A 21,324-nucleotide genomic window follows, 5' to 3' on the forward strand; every position below is an offset into this window, starting at 1 on the left:
TTATTAAGGTAATGAGTCATCCCCAGGCCTTAGCTTGCACACTAATTGAGGTTTTGAGCTTGTAACAAAAAAAGTGGACCATGATGTCTTATGTAATGACAGAGAGCAGAAAATTAAAGCTGATAGTGGGAGAACGGAGAGCCTCTCTATGCCTAATGTGATAACACCTTCACTGAGTAAATGTCAGAGCTTTTATCCCCAGAAATGAATTGAGTCAATCAGTTCAGTAGCAGCTTCTCTCCCTTTAGGTTTGTGTGTTTGTCGAGATGAATCGCTTCCGAGAAACTTTTTGAAAGAAGCGGCTCCATTAATTATTGGATGCAGAGCCATTGTGCATTTTATTCTTCCTAATGTTTCTATCAGCTTCTTAACATTTTGTTTTCAGATCCTCTCTCACTTAGTAGCTCCTCTGTTCAAAGATCATATCTCAGTGACGAAAGAAATAAAGAAGATAAAATCTTTTATTTCATTTTGAAGAAAATTCACAGATTTATTTGATTAAAAATTATTGTCAAACCATTTAAAACAACAAGAATACATAAAACTGAAGCATTTTTTTAATGTACCATCTTTTTAAATAGATCTATTTAGCAAATTAGATCAGTCTGCAGACTGTAAGGTTCAATTCACTTCCTTGTAGGTATAAATATGACAACATGGCATAAAGGTCAATTTCTCCCAGGGAGTGTTCAGGTTTATCTTAATGGCAGGTAGAAAAAATCTACTCTCCTAAAACTAATCTACAAAATCTACAAACAAGAAGAAGATGACCTACTTGTATCTCACCACAGTGACCAAGATGGAAGAAAAGCCTCTGCTGATCAATGTTAAAGCACTGCAGCAAAGCGTGGCTTCAGGAAGTCTCCAAGTCTGCAGAAAAACCTTCTGATGCTGTATGCCAACTGTTTGCTTGTGAGTTATACCAGGAAAAAAAATCTTTCCTACCATCCTCATCATAAACATGTGGGGCTTCAGCTAAACCAGAGTCGGAGTTGATGTGGTCAGGAGTCCCTCAGGGGACGGTCTTCTCACCGTTCCTTTTCACTCTGTGCACATCGGATTTCTGGTGAAACTCAGCCTCATGCCACCAGTAGAAACACTGAGATGAGTCTGCAGTGGTTGGGTTTACCAGGGATGGACTGGATTGGAGGATCAACACAGATGCTGTGTACAAGAAAGAGATGAGTTGATTCTACCTCCTGAGGTGGCTTCGATCCTTTCGTGTATGAAACAAAGTATCGTTGATCTTCTACCAGCCTGCGGTAGAGACTGGATCAACAAACTGATTCACAAAGCTGGAAAAATCCTTGGTCCAGGACAGGAAGTCTCTGAACAACCTGGCCTCCATCGTGAAGAATCCATCACACCTATTACACGACGCTCTGGAGCAGCAGCAGAGCTCTTTCTCTACCACACTGCTGCAGCTCCGCTGTCACAAAGAACAGTTCAGGAAATTATTTTTCCTCATTCTCAAAAACTCATATGTGTGACAGAGGTGGTCACACCTCTTCATTGTGAATTGAAACCACCACATTAATTTCGGCAGTACTCCCGCTCCCTGCATGACTCCCTCCATGGCTCACTAGCATGACGTAGGACATTCAGCCTCCGTCCATCTGTCTATCTGTCCATCTTTCTGTCTCCACAGTTGAAGAATGCTGTAAATCTTTTTTTTTTTTGATGGGATTTTCACAGTTAAGTTTTTACATCTTCTAAAATCAAACATTTTAGCCACAAAATAAAGTTGTTTTTTTTCCATCTGAATAATCATACTGGATATGATTCACATTCAACTAATAGTGAACATTTTTATCTAAAACCTCCGTCCCAAGCCTAACGAGAGACTGTGGTGTAAAACAACATTTATTGTGAAAAAGCAAACATTGGTTTTTTAAAGTGTTGTGGAGAATCAGTGATAGTGCTTCTCCTTTAAATGTCCTGGAGTGCATGGCAACATGTTCTCTTTCAAATATCTGGATATTTTTAATAAAAATCCAGTGGTCTCTGCTGGAAAACTGAAAATGGGTCAGCATGGCCATGAGTCGACAGGATAATGATTCAAAAATAGATCTAAATTATATCAACAACCTGTGGGGTAAGATGAGAAAAGAGATTAAAGAGACAATCCAGAGATAATGTGCAAAGTAATGGTCAAAGATCTCCCTGTTTGTCCACTAACTTAGAGAAGTGTAGCGGTGTTGGTCTGTGAAAAGGGGCCGGTTACCAAAGTAAAGCAATCTAACTAGATTATTCTGGGCTATTGTTTTCCTACTCTACATTTTACACATAGTTCCAAAGAAGATCTTTATCATATCTCTTTCATAAAAATAAGGGTCTTTGACATTTAAGTTCACCTGGTATGTTATAATTTGGATCTGACCTCAACCTCTGCTACTAAATAAAATAACCAAAGGGAAAGTTTATGTATAAATAATTCACTACTTGTTTTTAAAAACCATTAAAAAAATGTGTCCCCAATACACAGATGCATCACCAACTTAAGTTAGGAATCATTCCATCACAAAGCACCAATTAGGATCAGTTAAGGACTTTGACACCAGTGGATTAGACATCTGTAAACTGAGAGGTGGAGGAGGGACCCCTCCGCTTGTTTCCCAGCTTCTGTTAAAGCAGCAGAGCAAAAACCAACAAACCCTCTGATCACACACACGCGCACAGTAAAGTCGACCTGTATTATGTATTATAACCTGGGACCTGTGATGAAAGCTGGGTTAGTCGTTTTTGTCTACGCATACATCTACATGCAGCACTTTCCTTAAAAATCTAATCTGTTTCTGTACATCTCAGGTGTTTGGTGTGGTGATGCTGTGCTGAGGCGTTGCCTTAATGGCTGGTTGCCATTTCAGAGGCAGCACTGGAGAAAGAGTTCGACTGCTGCTTCCTTTGACAACCCCGAGGCTCATGGGAGTCGACTCAGCAAATAATCACAAAGCAAATAAGACTTCCAAAGAAATGTTTGGCTGAGCCAGCAGCATTTTAAAGAGGTCCCAGTTAGACCACTATGTGTCCTGTAAAAAGATCTAATTAACTTTAGCATTATTTAAAGTAAAAGCAACATTCATCTAGTGGGTTCCTACCAATCAGGATTGACACAGACGGCCAGTTGAGTAGCAGGATTCACAGTTTTGAAGTTGGAAGTGTTTGAATTTGAGTAAGTTACAAAATAAAGCTGTTGACTCGACGCTAAAAAAGGCACTTAAACAGGAATGTTGTTACAAGACCAAGCGGCATTGAAGAGCTATGGGACACGTTGGGAAGGTTTCAGTAATTAAGTTTGACGATTGGACCAAGACTCTATCTCAGTTAAGTTTATTAGTTTGGCTACCTAAGCTGTATGTGTTAACCAAATCTCATTAATCACGCTGCAGGACAAAGAGGAATTAACAGGTGTTAACACAAAACGCGCCGCAGCTAAATCTCTCATTGCAAATTAACACATCCAGTATAATTTAATCTTAAATCCATCTGAAGCTAAAGAAGAAGGAAAAAAAAATCAGAATTAAAGTCAAAATCTAGACAACTTTTATACTTTGTTCAACACTATCGTTAATCAGGTTTTCTTACGGAAACCTAATAAAAACCTACCAGTTTTACAAATCAGGTTGAACATCCAACATTGCGGTCGCAAACGAACAAAGGACTTGATAAGACAGAACCCCTCACCTACAAAAACCCACAACTTTTGATTAGGTTTCCAAAGACTTCTGGCACCAGCGTGCTGGAAAGAAAAGTAAATGTCCTCCTGTGTGCTGAGAAGAGAGTCCACTTAAAATCCATCTGTACAAATTGACCCACTTCAACAATTGCTCGCCTTTCGGACCAACCGCACCGTATTCTTTTTTGCCTAGCAAATAACACTAATTGGTATTTGTGTAGCAGCGTAATCTGGTGTCACCGGGGCCATTGTTACTTTTCTATCTTTAATCTACGTCAACAGAAATCAATTAAAATGTTGTTTTCATTTCTGAAAAAATGAATAGGAATTACTTCATAGAAAAGAGAGGAAAGAGAGAAAGGTTAAGAGTAAATCATTTAGGAACTAAAAGTGATTGTATGCAACAACAAGAGAGCTAATCACAAATGGAGACTAAATGAAATAACACCTTTAACACAAACAGTTGTTTGTGTTAAAGGTTGCAGTAGATAATCGTCACTCTGCATGAGCAGCCTCATGTAATACTAGAGCCTGATCGATTATAGGCCAGAATCAATAACATTGAACATGCCTGCCCGGATGCTAACTCAGCGGACACACTGGTGTGCAGGCACATCAAGACAATCACAAAAATAAGAAATTGCAATTAAATATAAATTCAAAAAATCCCTCAAGGAAGCACTACATGTTATGGTGGTAAAGGAGGAAATGAAACCAAGTTGAATCTTGGTGTCCATAGTTAGCTTCTTCAGAAAAGTCGAATACATGCATGAGAAATCACTCTCAGGAAATCAGAGTGAAACTTGTAGAGTTAGGGAGGGAAGCTTTGCTTATTGCCAGAAACGCTCGCTGTCTTCTGTCCCATGTGTAATAACTGCAGGATTGCACTGCAAACACAGATACACTGGTGTCTCCATGTGCACACACATGCTCCTGAGCAGGATTTCTTCATCTTCAGCTCAAGTTTCACAGTTATTTCATAACACAAGGCTGGTGGTCTGATACTGTCATTATCTCTAAAAATGCATCGTGACACAACTAAAGACCTTTTCCGTTCGGTATGCGGCATGCATGCAGAAAACAACCCCAACCCCTCCGGCTCATCAGATAAACACTAAAATAAGCTAAAACGTGCATCGGGATACATTGATAACTAGAAGAATGGAAGAGTAAATCACATGGTGTAAAAAGGGAGATATGGCAGCAGCTCTACGTTGTCCTATTGACCAGTCGGTCAAAGTCCAGCTACAGCTCACTGATTGACTGAAATGCAGCAGGAGCTGCAGGTTGTCAGTGAGAAAATTAACATACAGTCACAGCTGAGTGACTTCTCGACACTCAGACTTTTTATTCTGCTCAGATAAGAATGCAAAGAGCAACGCTGCTCATCACTTCTGGGATAAATATTCAGCTGTGTCTTTCATCGGTGACCAGGTCACTTTTCTGTCTTTCTGTTTAGTTTCTTATGTGTGACGTTTGAATCTCAGTCACAAGCTTTGATTGCAAGGACATGTTTCAGGTTTCAGGTGGTTTTGTAATAATAAATCAAAAAGGATGGTCTTCCTGCACCTCACAGTAACTTCAGGTGTTCCACAGGGATCTATTCTAACCCCCATTTTATGTTCAATTCATGTTATCTTACTCTAAGAGAACATCTTATGTTAGCTTATTATGATTAAGTGTGGAATCTGTGGTTAAATAATGACAAAACACGGTTGAGACAGGATTATTAGTAAGTTTAAACACTAGCACTGATAAAAGATCTGCTTCTTTTTTACAATCATTTAATGCACAGAGAAAATGATGTTACACAAAAATCCCTTCTCACGTGGTTCCTTCAAAAGCTACAATTTAATGCTCATATTTGTAACAAAGGTAGATTACTAGATGTTTAACTAGTATCACCAGACCTTGCTGGGTGTTTTATAAGTAGTTTCCCATTGCCAAGAATTTTATTTCTCTGATTTTAGACCTTGTCCACATTTAGAAATTAATTCCTACTGTAAAAGAAACTAGATTCACCACATCCTGCTACATCACGCATTGCAGCATCAGTGTTATGAATTCTTTAGTGAATCTTCCATGACTGTTTAATAATATGACTGTAAGTCTAGCGGAAAATCATTTCCATTTGTATTTAAGGAAGTAAAAATTATCAGTGGCTATTTTGTTGTGGTCATTCTACCAATCTGAATATGTTTGCATAAAACATATTCAGATTATACATAACACATTTTGTATAAATTTCAAATATGCAAAGTTTATGTGGGAGCTTTAAATTTAAATATTGTTCTGGTTTTCTCTGATGTCTGACCTGACAGTTTAGACGTTTTTTTTTTAATATTCTAAAATCTACTAACAAATTATGCACATAACACTAAGGTTAATTTAATGTAATTTATTTTTTGAAGATTTTTTGGCACTATTGGCCTTTATTGAACAGTAAAGAGGAGGAAGACATGCAGCAAATGACCCAAGACTGGGAACCAAAGACGGAACAACCACATCAATGACTACAGTCTCTAGACAACAAAACAAAGCAATTTTTAAATATTTTTAAAGTTGTGATTAAAATGTATCCCTCTAATGTTTGACTTCCAAAACACAACATTTACAAGCATATATTTATGAACGTTTCAGGTCAGCTCTTCTTACTTTTATCCAAGAATAACACACTGCAAATTGTACTTTCAAAGGCAACACGTCTCGTTTAACCTCAGCTTAAGCAAAGACATTGAAAGTCAGGCTTGTTAAGCCTAAAAATTACATTCAGGGATCAGTAAACGTCTTTATCCAGACCTCTTTTGACACTTCAACCACAGTTCACATTGTTTGGACTGGAGATGGGACATCTTTAGTAAAAGTGGACATTTTTGATTTTCATAAACCAGAAGAAAAGAATCCGATTTTTCAACATTTTACCTGCCGAACGCCAGCCACAAATTTCTAGGAAAACTAGCTACATTTAAGCATCTAAATGCAGTTAAGATGACTCGTTGAAGTTCAAACAAGTTCCAACTGTGCCTTTGAGTGGAGAAGAAATTGCATTTAGCATGGATGTTACCAAGAGACGGCGTTTCATAAAAGGCTGAGATTTTTCTTCACAACATTCTCCAGGGTCCAAATAGAATTATGAGAATAGAGAAAATACTGGTTCAAGTTTTATAGAAAGGCAACAGTTGCTCAGATAGCCTCCTCTGAGCAACTGTCTCTTATGCCACAACATATCAAACTTTGGCCTGGCTACAGCAGCAGATGACCACACCATGTGCCAAACCTGTCAGCTCAAAGTGGGAATCTGAGGATGTTCATGCAGAGTTACCAAAATTGGGCAATTACAGATTGAAAAGATGTTGCCTGGTCTGATCAGTCCTGTATTTAGTCGTGAATTTCAGATGAACGATTCAAATTTTACATAAGCAACGGATTTAACCCGCCTCAAACCAAGGCTTTAAGATGACGCTTGTAATGGTGCGAAATATGTTTCCCTGACCTCTTAGAACCGACTGAGTATTGTTTAACAGCCACAACCAGCCTGATCATTATTTTGACATGTCAAATAAAAAATTAAAAAAAATATGTGGCATCCTGGCCAGAGCTGTTGCTCAGATTGTGTGTCAAATGCAACTTACATCATTAAAAAGCAAGACTGACACACAGTGGAGCGATAAAAGGTATAAGTAAAGGAAATATAAGAACTTATAACCTTTTATTTTTTAGACTTGGTACAAATAAAATTATTAGTACATCTCTACATTTTAAACTAAACTACAAACCTATAATAAAACCCTGTTCAAGACTCGATCCTGGGATTTTACCTGTAGGTTCTGGGAACCTGCTTTTTAATGAAAACTGTTGTTTTTCTGGACGTGAAGCAAACTGAGCAAACAGTCGGCTGGTTAGACCTGAGGTGACAGGGCAGCTTCAGGCCTGCTGACTCCACAATCTGTGAGCCACCAGTCCATCATAACCACTCCCCTTCGCAACACACACACACACACACACACACGCACACACACCGTGTCACAACCCACAACAACAATACATGACAGCTCAAAGTCCAGGACTGAGTAAGACAACCACGCCAACTGGGTGAATTGAATTCATCCCCCTTTACTAATAATGAAACATAAAGACAACATGGTGACTAACAAGTCACACAGTTTAAGATAAGTGAAAGTTTTTAGTGCTCTAAAAGTATTTTGTTTGATATAAAAACTGAGATTTGGAAATGCAATAAATCTATGAACAATGTTCATATTTATCATATGAACATTCTCTGAGGAAAATATTTAGCCTCCAGTTTGCTCTTCCAACATTTAACTTGTGTACAAGAACAGAAAACTACTAAATAGATTCATAAAGTTGAGCCACTTCAACTTCCCGGACTGTACCTTTAAATCTGCTGTCATATATATTCTTATAGTAACTCACCTCCGCCAACAACTGAAGCAGTCCATAACAAGTCGCGAGCCGGCTGAAAATCTCATGCCAACCGGGCCAGCGTGCTGGTTTTCACACGGTCCACACAGTAAACACACACACGCATGCACACACACGCGCCACTGTCATCTGCACGTTGTGTATTCCCCCCTCTCTTCTCTGTGAGATTACCCGTGTGTGTGTCATCTGCATCTAATGACAGCTGACTAACTACATGCCACAAATCCTCTCTGCTCCCTGTCCCCTCCCCCTGCCTCTCTCTCTCTCTCTCTCTCTATCGCACTGACACACACGCAAACTTCTCCCTGTCTCCTCCCACCACACACACACACACATACACACACACACTCCTCCCTCCTATTAGCTGATGTCCAGAAAAAAAAACCTGTCTCCCTTATCTCTCACTGCCTTTCTAGGCACAAAAGGATTTGCATGACCTGTTGTTCTTTTGTTTTGGTGTATCGTACTGTGGATGGTTTTCATTTTACAATGCAATTGTCCAAGACCTACTTTTTTGTAAAACTACCTTTAACTAGTGGAAGCAAATACCGAAGCCGGTGAAAGCAGAAGAACACACACTTGATTTGCATCCGGCGCCTTCATAATAAACCTCATCGCTGCTTTGATAATAAGCTCCAGCCTAAGTGACAGGGCAGAACACAAAAGAGACGAGCGGCAGAGAAAGACACAGTAATGAAGCGAACGACTGCAGCTTCCCACATAAACAGGACTACACACACACACACACACACGCACACGCACGTACTCACACACACAAATACTGTCAGCCTAACTGCCTCCCTCACATCTTTCTCAGCTTTCACTTTCTATGTTGTCATGTCAGGGTGTTCCTGTTTGCTTCAGTAGCTTGTTGCGCGTTCCGGAAATTTCTACTCTCGGAGCTTGGCTCTATAAACTCTACTATGAGCTAAGTTAGTTTCCCCATTCAGGAAATCATGTTGTACACTTGAGATAACGCATTTATGGCCACCCACCGCTGAGCTCTGTTAGGCTGCTCAATTGAAATTTAATGAAGAGACTAGAAATAATTTGCAGAAACTAGCAGCTGAGAAAGGAAATGTACCGAGAAATGGGCTGGAGAGCAGGTGAAGGCCTAGATTTTAAACTCAGATCCGCCACCATATCAGCTAATGCTCTATATCTAAGTGCTAAAATGAACTAAAAAGTTCTGGTCGGTGTCTAAATACGTGGAAACTAAAACTCAAATCTTTTTTTTTTTTTTTAGATAAGTAAACAAAAGATCCTGCTAACTATAATACTCTTCAGTGTGGAAGTTGTAATAGAGCGAAGATGTTTCAGAGTCTCACAGAGCGTTGTGTCATATCTAAATTATTTATTCAGTATGTTGATTTTAAAATATGGGTAACAACTGAGACACAAGACAAAAACAGACAGAAAACAAAAGCACACCAACCTCTAATACAAAGCATCCTGCTCAGCGTCCACTTTGGAAGATGAGTCTGTCCTCTCTGTAACAAACAGCAAAACATGGGGCTTAATATAAAGGTCCAGAGTTTAGCATGTAAATATGGAGATTAAATTACACCTAGGAGGATTCAAGTGGCTTCAGAAGACAAGTTTTTGAACTGGCTTTTATTTTGGGGTTTCAGAGAAAAAGAGGCTGGATAAAAACACAATTCAACCCTTGATACACTGACATTTGTAGTTGTAATGTGACAAAATACGACTGAACGAAAGAAAGGTATGAATACTTTGGAAGGTTAACGTTTTGTAACAATAATGTCTCTTTAGTAACATTATTTTTATTTCAGATGCCACTGACTGCAAATCATTAAATATTTTCCATAACAATATGGTAACTCTGTTTAGTGAAAGTTTGGCCACGTAGACACCGATACTAAAGCAACCACATCTGAGAACACAACCTGTTTTACTAACAACACCCAGGTGGCATTCAGCACAAGGCCAACCGGTGGGTCAGAACCCGTCAGGCAGCAGCAGGTGGACCCAGACGACACCAGCAGGACGTTTTACCTGTTTTGATGAATCAGACTCAAGGTGGTAAAATAAACACCTTTGAAACAGTAAATCCGTACTTTTCTTGAATAAGTAAAAAGAAATGTTTCCAAATATTCCCAGAAGAATCTCAGAATTAAAAAGGTGTTTAACTGCTTTGTGATCCATTGACCACGCCTGGGATCACATGTGTGACTCGGCGCTTCGTAAATGCTATGCTGAGCTTTCATAATGAAATAGTTGGGGCTGAATATCACCTTAATCATCCCCCACTGGTAATTCTGGAAATCTCACGCCAGCCAGCAGCAACCAGAAAACCTGGAGCTTCTCCCAGATAATGACAGCAGCCTGAGAGGATGAGCCCGAGTGCTTTCAGGCATTTTTCACACCGCGAGCTTGACCTGGACCAGTGTGGTGCCGGTCCAGGTTCACAGAGTTCCCACTGGTTATGGGGTTCACATTTATGAGAACAAAAAGACGTCTCCTTTTTTATTTGAACAGCTGATGCTGACGGAAAACCTGCTTGAGTCTGACTTTAATCGGCACACTTTTGCTGTTCTGTTTTCAAGAAACACAAAGCTGTGTTGTGACTGATGAGTCGGGGATCGGGTGTCACGTTGCAGTTTCCGTAACAAAAACAGCAGAGAAGTCTACCTGCTCGCCAGGCGCTGGTAACACCGCGCTGCTCTGCCTCACCTTGGAAAATCTGGATGAACCTCACCTTTTCAGGAAATATTACAAGCTTCTCTGGTGAATCACTTCCTGCCCTCAACCTCATTTAAACAAACTGAGTGATTACAAATAAACAGTGTATTTACATTTAGCACCCATTACTCTGATACCCTGAAGTAAAATCCAGCGCAATCTTTAGAAGTTCCCCTAGTCTATAAAAGGAATCCTCATCTAATCTCAGTATAAAATCTGTGGAAATTCTGTGAAGTCCTGAGAGATTTTTAGACATTAGAGGACAAACAGCATGATGGAGAACAGCAGACAGGTCAGGAAGGAAATTTTGCTTAATGGAAACACGGCAATTTTTGTGCTAGGATGAGATGGTTTTTCAGGCGTATTGACGTTAGTGTATTCCGCAAAGTTGCAATGGAAACTGTTGTAAAATAATTAGAGGCAGGGTTGGAGGAAATCCCACTTGGTCATAATTGGACCACAGCAAACATGAGGAAGAAGGTGCTCTGCTCTGCTCTGCTCAGATAAGAGAGAAACTTAACATTCGTCCTTCACACAAAGTTTCACGTGAAGGAAACCTGAAGCTGTGCAACATCCCAGTGGTAAAACTTGGTGGAGATGCTTTTCCTACGAATTACATGACAACAATGAAAGAAATCTTGAGTCTACAAAAGACTTAAAATATACACAGAGGTTCAAAGAGCTAATTGATGTCCAGACTTCAATGTCATTAAGAATTTGTGTCAAGGCTTATGTACTACTGTATATGTTAAATCCCAATAAAACCCATTGGTGTTTTAGTTTATAACACAACAAAATGTAAACCAGTTCCAGGGGTATGAAAGCTTTTGCAGAATTGTGTTTGGCTTAAAAATTGACCAGTTAAGTTTTTTTTAATCTAATTTATGCAGCTCATCTTAACCAAGTCTTATCACCTCTTAGTGTTCAGTCTAATATTTGGGCCAGTATGAAAGAGGGGGAGGGGTTAGTGTAACCGAAAAACACCAAATGAAAACGAAGCAAAAAGAAGAAGTTGGTTTTTTGGTTGGCGTCCAAAGCCAAAGCGCCTGCCGCCGCCTCCTCCTCCCTCCCAGCGCCTGCACATCTCAGGGCAGATACATGTGGGACTGCGGCCTTCGCAGTCATCCTGGAGAACGCAAACCGCTGAAACGTCAGCATGCACCTGCCACTGCTGGGAGGGTTGCATGTTTTCAGAGCTCGTCAGTTAGTGTGTGTGCATCAGTGTGTGTCCGTGTAGGAGGGACGGGCAGCTGATCTCTTCCCAACTGCTGTGCAAACTTCACAAACTGCACACACAAGCACAAATGTCGTTCCTGCATCCACAATGACACAATGACTCCGTGTGCTTCAGATTGATGATTAATTTCAGGAAGAAGTTTGTGTTGATCATTGTAGACAAAGGTGGATAAAAAAATAAACAAATGGGACCATCTGTTAAAAAGACTTTTTATAATTAATGCGCTACTATAACTCACTGAAACATGCAGAAAAAAGTCATTTAATTGAATTTGATTAGACTTTAGGCCAGAACATCACTTCAACATTTCAAAGCAATAGGAAGTGTGATCTTATTTATTTCCTTCTTGCATAAATTTCTCTTTCATTTCTGTAAGGAAGAAGGTTGTGTTTATACCTTGTGAAACGTTTCTGTCTTTATTTGGACATAAAGTAAAGAATGGATCATTATCCAGCAGAATAAAACAGATAACCTGTTTATTTTCCAGGAACATTCTGCCATTTTATATCAGAATCGAGTAACTCTGTTACTTACACTTGTAATAAAATGCTGTGTATATCAAATTGGCTTAATTAATTGTTCTTAATTAAGCCAATTAAGAACAATTTCTGTTCTTAAAGGAACATACCAACGCTTCTACATGCCACTGATGCCGTTAATCGTTCTAAGGAGCACTGCAGTTTGCATGATAAGCTCCACCACGTGTTTGCTATCTGCTGCTGCCACTAGTCTAGAGGAGCAGGGGACTGATGCTCAGAGGCGCAGCTTCGGGTAAATGGGCGGAGCATTGCATGTTGCAGTTGTTAAGGCACCCCCAATGGCTGCAGCGGCAGATTCAAGGATCCCTCAAACATGCATGACTGAGTCAAAGCAACACTGGGTATATTTTGGATGAGGTGACAGCATTACAACATGTTATAAAACTCAAGAAGTCAATTTTCCATAATTCCTCCCCTTTAAAAAGATTATCAGGGATATTAATAGTTGTTACCACCTTTAACTTTGTCAAAAATTATTTATTAAGATGGAATTCTTTCCCTCCTGAATAAATGGAATAAAGTTGAATGTTCAACTTTTCTGAATTTTTAAGTGTTGTATAATGTTGTTGCAACATCCATCTTTATTGGCGACGGCAGCAAATGTTCCTGTGTCTGTACCATCTCTGCCATCTGCAGCTTAATTCACTAAACATCCCCATATTTCAACACAAAGCAAAGTTCACCCTGCACAGACAAAGCCACAGGTATATGCTGCAGGATGCTGTGGAGCGTTTGACTGTTAATTATTTGCATACTCGACACTGTGGTAAGAAAACTCTACGGCGCAGGCACACGCGTTGATGGGAGAGCACAGGGGAGCTGTGGAGAGTCAACGAGGGCCACGCAGAGAGACGGCCTACTTCCTGGCTGTGATTAATTTCTGTTACCAAGCAGCTCTATGGTAACACAGACATCAGTAGCTGCGCTGAGCTGCTTTACAGTGCAACCACACATCAGACACGTATCCGTCCTGGTCAGAGTTACATTTATGAAATGCACAACACAGTGACGTGCTAATATATTCTTGCACCTTCTTTTAAAAATTTTGTCACATTATAACCACAACGTTCAGCAGATTTTATTATTTATATGTGATTCACCAATACAATGAAATGTCATCCTGAACCTTTTCTGCAGAATCATCTTACTACAGTTACAGCTGCAAGTCATCTACCAGCTTTACACAGACTTTTTTTTCTGTCCATTCTTCTTTGCGGCATAGTTCAGATTAGATGGTGAGGGCCTCAGATTCTCTGGACTTTAACTAAGCCATTCTAACACATGAATATGCTTTAATCAAAACACTTCCATTGTGACAGTAAGTCTATTTTACATTCATCAGATCACTGTGTGAACTCTATGCATCACTTTAGTCAGGATAAGTCAGAAAAATAAATTGAAGCCATTTATTTGGAATAGTTTGTACTGGATCGGTTTTAAAAATCACGATATAATCCCTATCAGAGTTTTTCTTGTTGTCTCGTCTCTTCTTTGCTAATTGTTTCTCAGTAGTGCTAATGTAGTATAGATGTGTCTCTTTTGCTGTGAGACCCATTTCATTTTTACAATTGTCCTGTTTCCTGAAATGCCTCGCAGCACGTGCCCTCCAGCAACAAATGAAAACAATAAACCAAACACATTCTACGAGTCTTTGACATCATCTGGGGACAGGAAAGTTCTGTGCCGACTCATTCATCGAAATAAAAACAAGCAAACAAAAACTAAACTTTCAACTTTTAAAAAGAGTCAAGTTTAAAAAAAAAAAAAAGCTCACAGTAGTGAACAGCAGCATTACAATCTGGCTTGAATGAATTTTGCCCATTGTGTGGATAACCCATCTCACTGGGGAGCATCTGAATGAGCTCTGGCCAGCGGCACTGTTTGCTCTGCAAAAGCTTGTTTTGCCATTAGCTTGTAACATCCAACTGCAGGCCTGTGCAGTCACTCGCTCCCTCCACCTCAGCTCTGCTGTCATAGTGCTGGAGAATTACAGCCGCCGTCAGATCCAGCTAACCAAATTAGCACTTGTTATGCAACCTGCTGCACTTGGCTCCCTGGTCTGGAGCGTAATCCTGCACAGCTCTCGGTACGGTGGTCTGCACGTAGAAGGCTCCTGCAGGCTGTACACACAGAACTGTTCACGTTCCATAAGCAAAGCAACTTTGCTGCCTTTCCTAAAGATTTCTTATATTTAATGAGAAAGTCAGAGTTTCAACAATTAAATGTTGGAATATGAGTAATTATTGATTTTTTCTGTAAGAAGAAAACATACTGAGGGGGAGAGATTGTCATTTACGCTGATTCATTGTGTTCAATTGGTAGTACAATTTTTACATTGTAAAAATACATAGAAAAGCCAACAATGCAGCCAACTTCAAATTTGCACAAAAAAAACTTTTTTCCTGTTCACACATGCCATTAAAATCCTTACGGATGGACTTTTAATGCCATAGTTTATCCAAAAAAGTCCATGTGCCTGCTAGAATTTAGAAATAAAACCCTTATGGTGGCTCTTCTAAACTTTGCTGAGAGAATGTTGCTGTGATTGTGGCGTTGGGGTTAAACAGGAGGCTCTGAAAGGAGCCGTGCCACGGCTCTGGGAGGGACTGAGTGCGTCTGTGCATGTGCCTGTGATGGTTAATTAGAGCACTTGGTCCCAGGAGGATCAGACATGGAAGACGACTGTCTCTGCTACGTGACAGAAAGCCAGGGGCAGCGTGCGGTTGATTAGTTAGTGGCAGCAAGAAAGGCTAGACGTAAACAAACATAGATTAGCAGACAAGCTGACACACGCCCATGGTACATTTAAATAAATGTAAAAATGAACCGGACGTGTGGAACTTCATGGACAAACTGGACCTGGAAACACACACACACACACACACGCTGAAGTTATGTCTTTTTGTGTGGTAAAGCTGCATTTACTTGAGTGTTGGTTGATTAGGATTTCAGCAATTGGATTGAAGATGTTGCTCTGTGAAGTAAAGAGGATAAGAAACAGAATTAAAGTAGTTTCTAGGAAAAAAGCAAACGTGAAATTCTGTTAAACTTGCAGATAATTTGCAGTGGCAGTGGCTACAGACGTCCCACAATCACAAGGTTGTTGATTACACTGTGGTTTGTCCAGCGCCATAATCAAAGTGTCCTTGGGCAAAGCACTGCTTCCAAACTATCCCTAAAAGACCAATATGTAAAATACAATAGATTTGGTTGTCTATGCTGTCTATGCTATAAATGCACCAACAATCCTGGAAACAAATGAAGTAGAAATGAAGTTAAATTGATGGTCGCCAAAATGATGAACTTCAACATATCTATGTTTATTTACAATAAGGCTGTTTTTTATACATATTGTTTGTACTTTTTGTTTTGTGTGCTAACACTGTTATTAACAGAGTCCAACACATGGCAGCAGAGGGTGGTTTGTGGTTCACCATACACTGAAAAGCTTTATAACACAAAAAACTAAGAAAAACAACTCCTAACTGCAGTTTTAGAAGAAGTAAAGTTATCACAAAGTGGAAACTAAAGCTAAACGTGAGCTATAACTACAGCAAATGGATATCCCCAACACACGTGAGATGTTAGATACACAAAAATGCAACTTCTGTACTGCAGTGCTAGGTTTCACTGGAAAGACCTGATGTAAACAGCCCACAGTAGCTTTTGTTGGAAAAAACGTGACATGCTACGGGCTATCACGTAGCATGTAACGTAGCATGTAACGTAGCATGTCACGTAGCTGCATTTCCAGGCTTCATTGTCTTCCAATATTTTGTTATAACCACAAACTTCATGTGATAGCCCAAAAGAAAGTAGCTTTCCTTGAATTTTCAGCCTTTTCACAAATAAAAATCTGAAAAGTGTGGTGTGCCTTTCTCTGGAACTCCAGGTAAAAGTCTTTAACGCTGAAATTGTGTCCATTCATCTTTGCAAAATAGCTTGAATTTAGTTCAATCGATTTTCCCACAAGCTCTCGACTCTCCTGTTCCTGCTGAACAAAAACACCCCAACGCCATGATGCTGCCACCACCATGCATCACCACTGGGATGAGACCCTGTCTTATCACTAGTAAGCATGTAGTTGTGCCATACTTTCTCCAATTTTGAAATGATGAACTGAAAAGGGCTCTGTGAGACATCAGCCATATTGTTTTATAGCTTCACTGTCTGCCATGATGCTGTTTGTACAGGCAGCCAGTCCTCAGCCCTCCCTCCTCCTCTGCCCGTCATTGGTCAGGACATCACTTGATCTCTCACGTGGTTCAGTCAATTCAAGCCACTAAGGATCCCTCCCTGGGCAAACTGCCAACCTGAAGTTAAGATCTTGATCTGGCGTACATTCCTGCACTCTTCCAGCAGGACTCCAGGTTGGTTTAAGAATAGACAAACATTTTTCTAAACCACATGCTTCAAGGGTGAAATTACTACCCTGGTAGTGAACGTAAGGTTAATTATACCAAAGGCATTTGGAAAACACAATTATGTCACATCCAGGTGGATCCCTGAACAACAATAAACCGTGGAAGACTTTTTTTTCATGTTGTGGAACAGTCAAAGTTCAACTTGCTCCAAATTCCTAACAAGGGAACAAAGCATCTGAAGAATCAGGTATCCTCCAAGGCATGAGGCTAAACGCCAAGAGGCTCTGGAAACCTGCTATACATGTTGTAATTCTTTACAAAGTTCACTTTTGGGTGCGGGGAAGAGCAAACAGGCCTTAAAAAGAGCCTAAAAAACTAAATCAAGAGTCCAGCCCTCAAAGATAACACAACCAGACGAGTCAGAGGAGTCAGATGGCACCTGTCACGTAGGCAAACTGACAGGTTTCTTACATGAACATACCAGCGCAACAGCAAACACAGGCACATTCTTGTTCCTCCGCTGCGCTGACAGAGCGAAACTGCAGAGTTAAACAATAAGTCAGGACCTGCGCTTAATTTCTAGTCTGTAATAACCTGAATAACACGTTTGGCTGGTGTCACGATCCTCATCAGATGCCATGATCCAAGAATGCATTCAAGTACAATGTGATAGATGGGATTCTGAGAGGAAGAATGTCACTGGGAAAATACGGGAAAATACTCTCTGCGGTGCAAATGATTTATGTTTTGGTATGTCAATTGCCTTCGAAGAGCTTTAACCAGCTACCACAAAGAATGCAAAACATGCAGTCATATATCAATAAAAAAATGTGTTTTTAAGACATGACATCCGTGTTGGATTGTGAATTTTGAACACAGTGCAGTGGGACAGTGGGACTTCTCAGCAACACCAGAAGACCCGTGCAGAAACCTGCCACCTAAAAGAGGACGAAGTCTTTACTGGTTGTATTAAAATAAACATATTGGGTCAGCAGTCCAGAGATTCCTTCAACATCTGCACAGTGTTTTATTGATTTACATAAATTATTGAAAAGAAAATTGCATATAAAGTAAAATAACAAAATACCTGATATTTCATTGTATTTCATATTAATGCTTTCTAGCAACTTCCTAACAAATCTCTATCCGAATCACTTTCTTATTTAGAGGAACACCAGAAATGTACTTTCAAAATAAGTGCATATTAAGTGATAAATAATGTTAAGATGCTTGCTGCATAAAAAAGTACAAGTATTTATGAAAATGATCCTTAAAAATGCAGAATTTCTTGATGAAGGTCAAGCCACAGCATTTAAGCTAAGTTTAAGTCTGGACTTTGACTAAGCCTCTCCAAAATCTTCAGTTAGTTTTATTTTATTTTATTTATGTACTTGATTACTTTGAGCTATTCAGATGTGAACTTGCTGGTGACCTTTGGAGAATTGTTCGCTAGGGCTAAGCAGCACAAATTTATGTCTAGACTTTCTCTTTCAAGATATCCTGGTATAGACAGCAGCATTTATGGTTCTATAAATTATATGCAGGCCTGGAGAAGCAAATAGGAAGCAGACTATAAAAACTACTACCGCCAGATTTGCTATGATGTTGTTTTTCCAAATTTAGTTTTAATTCTATGCCAACCTCCCAAAAAGTTCCACTTTTTATACTTGTCACGCTGCCAAATGTTTTTCCAGAGGTCGTGAAAATCAACATGGTTTTTGGGAAATGTGAAAAACTTGCCTCAACCTTAACACCATACTGAATCTATGATTGTTGCCAGGAGGAAGAGGAGAGATCCCAGACAAAACCAGGGCCGATCATCTGTGGCACTGTTGTGCCAAGTCTCACTGATGAGGCTATTCATGCCAAAAGAGCCTCAACTAAATACTGAACTCAGTATAGACAGACTTGTCAGAATGCAGACATTTCTTTATTAAAAATCCTCAACAGTCTTGGGAAATATTCAACTTTTCTGAGGTACAGAATTGTGGTTTTTCACTGCAAGTCATAACTTTACCCTTGAAATATATCAATGTGTGAATAATGTGTCTATAATAAACAAAATTAATTTCTTGAATCTAATTACTGATTTTAAAAAAATTAATAAATACATTTCTGGTCACGCCAAACTAACTGAAACCGTAAAAATAACTCAATTTCAGGGGTCAGAACTACTTCGCGTTTTATTTTGAAACCTTAAACCGGAAGTCGTGGGTTACGTTGATTTGAATTGACGGTTGAGATGTTCGAGGAAGTCCTAGATAAACGAACCTGTCACGGAATAACTTGATGTCAAGTGTAAACACGAGCGCCTTCATCTCAGTCATATTTCATCCATGTTGAACTCAAACAAGTTACATTTGTTAGCGATTAAATCCAACTTGAAAGAATTAAACGAAAAGAGCGACGCTTATAAATAAAAAACCCCGCAGCTGCCGCTTCTCTCGGTCAGAAACGTTATTTCCAGAAGGCTGTGGTTATTCCCATGTTAAATCTTTATTATCTCTCCATAAATGTCATATCCTTACTGTCGCGCCGTAGACGGCGCAAAATACATTCAGCCTAAAGTAGGTTAACCTTCATGTTAACTGACAGACACTCTGCACAAGCCCCTCCACCACTGTTGGTGCTGGAAATTACCGAGGGGGTGGGACTGGAGGAGCAGAGGGGGGGGTCGAGCAGAGACTTACCTGGGAGTTGAGGTGCCATGGGCGGCTGTATTGCGGGGACTTCGTCGGTTCTGTCAGGGTCAGCGGGACGGAGCGGCAGGAGAGTCCAGAGCCGGAGCCGCCATGTTCATCTGGTTCAGAGGCTCTTCGGCTGTTTATCTTTACTAGTAGACCCCCTCCTCCTCCTCCTCCTCCTCCTCCTCTTCCTCCTGCCTGCTACACCTCCACCTCCTCTCTTCTCCTAACACCACCAGCTCAGCTCCACACCGCTGCTTCGCATCTAAAGTTTTAAAATGAACTCGAGAAAGGAAGTCTTTATGGCTGTAAATGAATAAGCTCCTCGCTGCGGGGGGAAAAAACGGATGAGAACATTTGCTGTTTTGAATATTATGTCATTTACATTAGCTTACATAAGATTTAATATATATTCTAATTCTGAACGTTGGAAATAACATAAAACAACCCATTTAAGAGCATTTCCTGAAAACTAAAGTCAAAGCTAAACTCAGTCTTCAGGGAACGCTTTAAGGATTATATTATAATTCCTTTATGACTGATATAACCTTACAAGTCACCTTTAAGGACATTCCCTCAAGTTTCCTGAAGTTCAAACTGGGGGATTGCAACCAATCTTCTGAATAATACAGTAAATAACATTCAGAAAGTTATACAGGATACTCAGGTTAAGCATTAGGGTTGGGGTGTACAAACCTTTTGCCACAATCCCAAAGTTGAAAGTACTTGGGGACCATTTTGCTTTTCCAACGCAAAATAATTTTGTTGGGATGTTTTTTTTATATCTGCTAATTTTAATGAAACAAAGTGGCATTTCTTGTATCTTAATAAAAGTCAGTTTCCTAAATTTTGGGGCATATTTGGTCTAAAAAGTCAATTTCTAGCAACAAAAATGAGAACTTTCTTCAAAAACCCTTCAGGGACCTTCTAGGAACAATTCCTGCAGATTCTGTAACTGTTATAAAGCAATCTAGTTACAGGGAACCTATAGGGAATGCTTCTTCGAATACCTTAAAAGTCACACTAAGAAGCTGCAACAGTACCGAGGTGTTTATCTGCCGTAGTTGGGAAATAAATACAGGAGCATCATATTGTTAAATCAAGAAAGTTTGTTGTTATAACTAAGTTGCAGCCAAACTTAAGGAAAACATAGGGTATGGAAGATCATACCATGTATATAACAACCTACATCTTTGTAAGCTTCGACAAACATTTAATTAAGATTTATCTAAAGTCAAACTAAAAGTGGATCCAATACCCTACAACTGTTGCAACCTACTTACAAGCTTTTAAGGAACCTCTCAACTTCCCTAAAAGTCACTCTGAAAAGTGGCAGTCAACCTTCAGGAAAACAAAACACTTTGAGTGTGATAACTGACACTGAACGTTGCCTTAAGGTCAAACAATCTTCAGGGAACATTCACTCAGTTTTCTTCAAGACAGTCAAACTTAAGGAAACTTTTAGGAAACCGTTGTTGGAGGAAGGTACCCTAAAGGTTCATTTGTATGTTGGAACAGTCCTGCATGTTTTCTAAAGGTCAAGCTGTGAAGGATGGAACAAACATTTTGTAGACATTTAAGGACCAATCTATGTTCTTCAAAGCCAACACCAAGATTGTTGCAGCCAAATTTCAGAAAAAGTTCCCTGGAGGTTCCTACAAATTCAAACTACGGTACA

General features: G+C 39.7%; 1 protein-coding gene across 5 annotated transcripts in view; it reads right to left on the bottom strand.

The window, feature by feature from the left end:
• Nucleotides 1–19,812, bottom strand: part of LOC103479938 (nuclear receptor coactivator 2-like) — a 52,203-nt gene extending 32,391 nt beyond the window's left edge. For 3 of the 5 annotated variants that reach the window (XM_017310167.1, XM_017310168.1, XM_017310165.1), the window contains exons 1-2: nt 19,653–19,812; nt 9,555–9,609 (exon numbers count right to left, since the gene is read on the bottom strand). The gene's annotated coding sequence lies outside the window, so the exon portion shown is untranslated. Of the gene's footprint in view, nt 1–8,110; nt 8,355–9,554; nt 9,610–15,523; nt 15,573–19,652 lie in introns of those variants that run through there. The other 2 variants (XM_017310166.1, XM_008434651.2) reach the window with 2 other exon arrangements.
• Nucleotides 19,813–21,324: the final 1,512 nt, after the last annotated feature.

This window comes from Poecilia reticulata, linkage group LG17, assembly GCF_000633615.1.
Source record: "Poecilia reticulata strain Guanapo linkage group LG17, Guppy_female_1.0+MT, whole genome shotgun sequence".
NCBI classification, from domain to species: domain Eukaryota; kingdom Metazoa; phylum Chordata; class Actinopteri; order Cyprinodontiformes; family Poeciliidae; genus Poecilia; species Poecilia reticulata.